Source organism: Lutra lutra, chromosome 7 (assembly GCF_902655055.1).
Source record: "Lutra lutra chromosome 7, mLutLut1.2, whole genome shotgun sequence".
In the NCBI taxonomy this organism is placed as follows: Eukaryota; Metazoa; Chordata; class Mammalia; order Carnivora; family Mustelidae; genus Lutra; species Lutra lutra.
In genome coordinates, this window is record NC_062284.1 from 64,276,686 (window position 1) to 64,283,704 (window position 7,019).

The 7,019-nt window shown below is 44.3% G+C and overlaps 1 pseudogene; it reads left to right on the top strand.

Annotated features, from left to right (window-relative positions):
- Window positions 1–371: 371 nt before the first annotated feature.
- On the top strand, window positions 372–1,281 carry LOC125104446 (P2R1A-PPP2R2A-interacting phosphatase regulator 1-like; annotated as a pseudogene).
- The last annotated feature ends 5,738 nt before the right edge of the window (window positions 1,282–7,019 follow it).

Genomic DNA, 7,019 nt, shown 5'->3' on the forward strand with positions numbered 1-7,019 from the left:
ACACTAAACTTTCTCGTTCGCCTACCTCTCTGGCTGCCCATTTTCTGTTTGCTTTATTAGCTTTTTTCCCTATCACTTGCTCTTTACTTGAGCTTTACTTTGCTAAGTACATGCAGGGATTTTGTCCATGGACTTTTCTCACTCCCTTGTCTTGATTTAAAAAGGAAATTCAGACTTGGGGTTTCCTTTGCTGAGAGAAATAAAGAACGATTCGCGGGAGTGACTAAGATAAATTCCTCATTTTCATTATAGACTTTGAGGTAGAGGATCTTCTCAGCATTAGGGACCCCGAGGTTGGGGGGTAGGAGGTTCTGAGCTAGTCCTGCCCCCTACTTTGTGCCCATTGGTATTAGGGATGGTAGGTAGGACTGCCAAGATGAGCGCCTCACACATCTAAGAGGGTCCTCCTTTCTTCTCTTTTCCCCCCTTTCCTGTCTGTCCACAACTCCTCACCCAGCTGACTTGTCCTTGTGTGAATGGGAGCCAGAAAACCTTGAGAACTTCCAACCAAGCAGTGATTTCTTCCTTGACGCGGACATGGCACAAGAGAAAATGGAGCTAGACTTGGAGCTGCTGTCGAGTTCAACCATCACAGATGACATGCTGAGAAGATCCAACAGCGCCCCATTGATCAGTGGGCTTGGTGATAACTCACAGGTGTTCCAAGCTGACATGGTAACTCCAAGAAATGACACAATGCTTATGGCACAACATTGTCTGGTCAATACAATGCCATTGAAGAATTCCAAGTCTGTGATTGACATGTCCACATTCTCATCTTCAAAAGATTACCCTGGCTGCAAAGGGTTTTTACCGCCTTCTCCCATCCCCATCCATGCTTCCTTTGGTCGCCTTCATCAAATCAAACAGGAGGAAGGCATGAATTTAATGACTAGAGAAGCAATTCATGAATGGCAGGTACAAACCGCACTACGGATAAGTCGGTCCTGGGAAGAGAGTTTGAACCTGAGTGACAGTAATTTAGAGAAACCATCTTCAAAGAGCATCGATTTAATTCCAGTATCCCCAGCAGCTCCTCCCACCCAGGGGATTGGGAAGCAATGTTTTCCTCCATTGTTACAAACTTGTGTGAATTACACCACTTTGCCTCCAAGTCCCATTCCTAGTCCCATGCAATGATTTCCAATAGGAAGTCAAAACCCCACCAACATTATTAGACCAAGTATCTGTGGACCATTAAAAAGAAAAGGTGAAATGATATTTGAAGATCAGCCAAAGAAACTTTTCCAAGGCACAACCAGTGCCTACTCAATAGTCTGATATGAATGAGTGGGAGAAGAGTTGGCCTAGTCAGATATAGAATCTTCCCAGTCTGCTCGAGGCTTCGCCAACCAAAAAGCCTCCATCTGACACATCAGATCTGTAAAATAAAAAAGAGGGCACCTTCATTCTCTGACTTTGTTTCCCGTCAGTGATGAAAAGGAAGAGTTTCTCCTTAAGTCTATAGTTCTAATTCTCAACAGTTACAGCGTTTGGGGGTGGGGACATGTGGGGAGGGTTCTCTGAAAAAGAAAAATGGGATAAATTAAAAGCTTTGCGGTCACTTAAAAGAAATGTCTGAGGGATTCCTGGGTGGCTCAATGGGTTAAGCGGTTAAGCGTCTGCCTTCAACTCAGGTCGCAATCCTGGGGTCCTGGGATCGAGCCCCACATTGGGCTCCCTGCTCATAGGGAGCCTGCTTCTCCCTCTGCCTGTTGCTCTCCCTACTTGTTCTCTCTCTCTGACAAATAAATTTTTAAAAAAATTTTAGGGGCACCTGGGTGGCTCAGTTGTTAAGCATCTGCCTTCGGCTCAGGTCATGATCCCCGGGTCATGAGATCGAGCCCCGCATTGGGCTCCCTGCTTGGCGTGAAGGCTGCTTTCCCTCTCCCACTCCCCCTGCTTGTATTCCTGCTCTCACTGTCTCTCTCTCTCTCTCTCTCTGTAAAATAAATAAATAAATAAAATCTTTTAAAAACTAAAAATAAATTTAAAATTAAAAAAATAAAAAGGAAATTCAGGGGCGCCTGGGTGGCTCAGTGAGTTAGGAAGCTGACTCTTGATTTCAGCTCAAGTCGTGATCTCAGGGTAGTGATATGAGCCCCACACATTGGGCTCCCTGCTCAGTGGGGAGTCTACTTGAGATTCTCTCTCTCTCCCTCTGCCCTTCCCCTGCTCTCAAGCATGCTTTCCCTCTAAATAAATAAATAAATAAATAAATAATAGAATCTTTTAAAAAATGAAAAGCTAATTCACAGGCTTTCATTGTTCTTCTAAGCTTCTAGAACTATATTTCTAACAGTTTGCCAAACATTTCCCCCTACGTGTTCCAGTGATAAACTAAATATGTTCAAAATCAAATGCAAATTAACTTGCATTTAGTCAGCTTGTCTACTCTGTCAGCTCTAAGTTATGTTGTCAGAATGCAAAAATGAATAACTTCACACTTCCTTCCTGAATATATTCCTCCTGCACTCTGTTTTGTAAATATCATCACCATTCCCAGTCACCCTGGAAAAGTCCTCTTGGTCACCTCACAACTCTTCCCTCTCCACCTCCTATTGATTCTCCCAAACTTCTCCTTCTGCCTCCCCTTCTCATTCTTTCACCCCTGGACCACTACAGCTGCTTTCTAATTGGCCTTCTGTCCAGGGGTCACACAACTGCCACCAGCATGACCCTTTTGAAATACAAATCTGGTCGGTGATGCTCGGTTGCCTACAGGTAATTCTGAGTTCCTGGGTGTAGTCTGGGAATAAGCAGCATCTTTATTCCTTTCCTATATCTCCTTTCATCATCCTCCTATTATTCTCCCTGTTTGCTAGGAACATCACGTAATGCTGCTGTTTTCAAACTGCTAGGCTTGCTCAAGCTTCCTAGCCATTCTCCATGCTGTTTTCTCTGCCAGAGACGCTCCCAAGTTCTCTCCCGCCCTCCTCCCCCTGTGTCCTCTTAGCAAACTCTTCCTCCCATTCAGCTCCTTTTTCCCAACTCTCGGGCAGCCAAAGCTTCCTCTCCGCCTTCCCTGGAGATCTGCATCTAGATCTCTAATCGGAAGTAGTGTGGAGTATCAGGAACAAGCCCAGACTTGAGTTCGGTGGCCTGGGACTTCAAGTTCTGATGTTGCCATCTGCTGGTGGTGACAGTTTTGTCTGTCCAAAAATTTTGGTCTTTGTAGGGACCTGCCCTGGGTGGCCTGAGGCTGAGGAGTAATAGCCTATCTCGGCAGTACCATGGAAAAGGTGCTGAAGAAAAGGTGAATTACTTTTCTTCTTGTAAAATTCACTTAGATATGCAAGCATCACCTCAAAGTCTATTTTTACTTACTTTCAAAGCAATTCCTCCTCTAGACATGTCTCCTTCCATCAGTAGCTGTCACTCTTTCAGTCATCCAGGCTAAAAACCTATCATCCTGGATTTCTCCTTATTTTTCATCTGTCCATATTTAACCGGCTACTAGATCCTGCCATTTTTCTTTCCTTCCTCCAACATCCTCGTCTTATATTTCAGAATATCGTTATCTTCTGGCTGGTCCCAAATACCACTTTATCAGTGTCACTCCCTTTTGTGCCCAAATCCTCAGTGGGTCCATGTTAGCCATGAAATAAAATCTAAGTATATTTTAGAACCTTCCATATCTGGCCATACAGTTGCCAGATTTAGCAAATAAAAATACAGGGTGCTCAATTAATTTGGAATTTTAGATAAACAACAATTTGTGTGTGTGTAAGTATATCACATGTGATATTTGGAATGTAATTATATTAATAATATATTTGCTATTTATCTGAAATTCCAATTTAACTGGGCATCCTGTACTTTATCTGGCAAACACATCTGGCCCTAATTTGTCTCTCTTTGGTCCTATAGCTCCCTACTTTCTATGAATCTAGGCTACTCATGGTTAGGTTTCATGTTGCTTGTAGCCTATATTTTGGCCTCAGGTGCCCAAGGAGAAGTACAGCCTTTGGAATCAGAAATATCTAATTTTGAACCTCAGCTTTCTTGCTACCAACCCTATGACTTAGACAACTAACTAAACTTTCCTAACCTCAGTTTTCTCATCTGTAAAATGTGAGTTCTAATACCCCCACACAAGAGAGAGGTTGAGAGGACTGGGTGAGCTATGCAAACGTAGGACAGTCAGGTCTACTGTATGTATTCAACATGTTAGTTTGTTGTCATTGTCACTAGGGTTTATGTAGAGCAGAACTTTGTCAGCTCTTTGGGCCCTCAGTTGTACTGCTGGCCATGATTTGCAAGAAGTAATGTGGTCTGGGTTAAATTGAAAGTCACAGACGCTGGTGTGGAAGTCAGGGTGATCTCTCCTGTGTGACCTGCCTTCCCAAATCATGCTCTATGCCTGGTGGTAGGAATGAAGCAAGCTGTTCAGCCGTGGGAATCTGGGGTCAGGGAGCCGAGGGGGCTTGCCAACACTGGGAGCCACGCCGGCCTCTACTGTCTCAACCCTACAAAACCTTCTCTCTTTGCCTTACTCCCTCTCAACCTATATCCCATTACTTTCCTTGTCTTTTTATTTATTGCCAAATGTCGTTAAAAAGTACTCATGTTTGCTATTTTCATTTCTCCATAAGGCTCAGCTTACACTCTAGTTTAAGTCTTTTGAAATAGTACTTTCAAGGGTCTTCAGTCACTTCCTGATTGCCAGATTCAGCCTATTCTTTATTGATGTCTTTGAAACTACTGAGCACTCGTCTTCATGTTGACCTTTGAGGCATTGACCTCTTCTCATCTCCTCTTTCTTCTCTGACTGCTCCTTCTAACACTCTTCTGCCTGCTCCTATGAATGACTCTTCTGAGCAGGATGGTGGTAGAGTATGGAAGCCTCGCAATTCCCTCCCTAAAGTCCACTGAAATAATCAGTAGAGCATGGATATAGGGGGAAATGATTTATCACTCCTGGAAACTCAGGTTGGAATCAATCATCTACAGACTATAAATCCAGAAGAATTTCTTCTAGCAATAACCATAGGCTTGGATTGAAAAGAGTTAGCAAAGACTGAAGCCTACCTTCCTCCTTGAGGGAGGACAGCTTACCTAGAAGCGAGTGGCAGAACTCCCTGGCTGACTCCACCACCACTCCCTACTTTGGAGAGGCAAGGGCAGCTCTGTTCTAGTAGCGAGGAGGTGAGGTAGGTGGAGGGGCCTGCTGAGAAGCCTACTACCAGAAGTACTTTCTGGCCTTTGTGGACCTCTAACAAGGAACTCCACTGCTAGCTTCCAAAGACAGGTTTGCTATAGTCTGAAGCAAGCTTTAAACAGAAAGCTGAGTACTGTGTGTGTCTGAAGGCCTGGGTGTCCTTTTCCAGAGCCTTACAGCAGTGCACAAAGCTTCTATCTGTGGCTCAGCCTTCCTTTTCATTCACAGCCCTGGCTAGTGATCTCAGTACTCATGACCTCCAGGTGCACCCAGCCTCACCTTCAGATTTAGTCCAGACTCTGCTATTTGCCCATGCCCACCCCCTATGCCTCTGCCTGACCTTCCCTGGTTTTCCAACTCCCATTGGCCTTTTGACCAACCCAATCCCGTCTGTCAGGGATGTCACTTCAGCTCAAATAAACACTAAAAAAAATTGTGTCCAAAGAGGCAGGACTATGGGCTGGTTTTTAAAATCCCTGCCTCCTTTAATACTTTGCTTGGAAGGTGGCCCACCAAGCCACAGTCTGGGTTCAAAAGAAAAATCCCTTGGAGGATTACGATGCCACAGCAAAGCAACTTCAACAATTGCTCACTTTAAGATATTTCCCCAAGGACCATCCCAGGTTATAGAGACATAATTTGGCTAGTAGGTTGATAAGGATAGATAGCACTTTCTTTCTTTCTTTTTTTTTTTTTTAAAGATTTTATTTATTTATTTGACAGAGAGAGATCACAAGCAGGCAGAGAGGCAGGCAGAGAGAGAGGAGGAAGCAGACTCCCTGCTTCGAGCAGAGAGCCCGACGCGGGGCTCGATCCCAAGACCCTGAGATCATGACCTGAGCCGAAGGCAGCAGCTTAACCCACTGAGCCACCCAGGCGCCCTAGATAGCACTTTCTAAGGCGAGGAAGTGAACTACATACAGCCAGCAGCAGAATGAATGAATTTACCCTTGTCTGAATTTCAGGCCATTTGTGAAAATGCACCTGGTCTCTCTGCCCCCAGAGAGGCATTTGCCCCCATCTTTGGGGGCAGAGAGACCAGGTGCATATATATATATATATGTATATATATATAGCCAAATATAAAACAAATAAATCTTTGCTTCTAAAGGAATTAAATTCCATTGTTGGAGTTTTGCATGCAGTGAAGGGTGGGTGTCAATAAAAACACCACCTTCCCCGCCCCAGTTCAGAATCAATTGAAAGGCAAAGGAAGTTGGTCAAATGGATATTTTTAACATGAGAAAAAATGTCCTTCAATCTCCACCATTCTCCTTCAATCCTGCCCCCCACCCCCCATCTTCTCTTCCTTTTCACTCTCTTTCCTTCCTGGCAGAGAGGCAGTGAGGCGGGGTGGGCAAAGTGCTGATGAGCTGCATGGTGGTGATTTGGCAGCATGCCCACCTACACCCAAGGACACAGGACACTAAAGTGGAGAGGAGGGAATTGCGTAGAAGCACGTTGATGATGTTGTGCCCACAGGTTCCCAAGAATGAAGAGGTGGTGTACGTAGCAGTTAAACAGAGCAGACAACCAACATGGCTGGGAGACTGTTTACATTGAGCAAATAAGAAAATTGAGCAGATAATTCAATACATTTAGGATGAGAGAGCCAAGTTTTCACCATTGAAGAAGGTAAAACATGGAAGGAGGCAAAGTTTGAAAGAACCCTGAAACGTATTAGTATTAGAAGTGCTGAGATAAATTCAGGGATATATACATACATACATATACTTCCTAAGTCTGTCCACTGAAAAAAGTGGACACTCCAGTGACACTCCAGTATCAATGAGCACATCTAGTAGCCAGATCTTGGTTTTCCAATACCAACCTTCTCTAAAATACCAGGACTCCTTGG